Source organism: Neopelma chrysocephalum, unplaced genomic scaffold (genome assembly GCF_003984885.1).
Source record: "Neopelma chrysocephalum unplaced genomic scaffold, ASM398488v2 Primary Assembly neopelma1_279, whole genome shotgun sequence".
In the NCBI taxonomy this organism is placed as follows: domain Eukaryota; kingdom Metazoa; phylum Chordata; class Aves; order Passeriformes; family Pipridae; genus Neopelma; species Neopelma chrysocephalum.
Window position 1 is genome coordinate 204,354 of NW_020897941.1, and position 356 is coordinate 204,709.

The window sequence follows — 356 nt, forward strand, 5'->3', positions numbered from 1 at the left end:
CCAAGGCATAAAAAGACACATCTCAGTTGAAATTCCAGCTTTCCAAGAGGGTTTTGACAAAGAAAATTCCATGTGTAAGGCTGGATGTTGGAGGACAAACAGCCACAAAGGGGTCGCTCGCAAAGGGTCTCGTCCCACACCCAGAGCAGGGTTGGACCAGGGAAGGGTTTTCCAAGGGACTCCAAGACAAGAGGATATTCAATATACAGTATTCAATATACAATATTCAATATACAGTATTTTTTCTTAGAGAGATCTCAGTGCTCTTAAAAAAATATATACACTATTCAATATACAGTATTTTTTCTCAGAGAGATCTCAGTGCTCTTAAAAAAAAAAATACACTATTTTTTTCT

General features: G+C 37.6%; 1 protein-coding gene across 2 annotated transcripts in view; it reads right to left on the reverse strand.

Annotated features, from left to right (window-relative positions):
• CRTC1 (CREB regulated transcription coactivator 1) overlaps positions 1–356 on the reverse strand; it is a 41,128-nt gene that overhangs the window by 13,754 nt on the left and 27,018 nt on the right. The window lies entirely within an intron of this gene.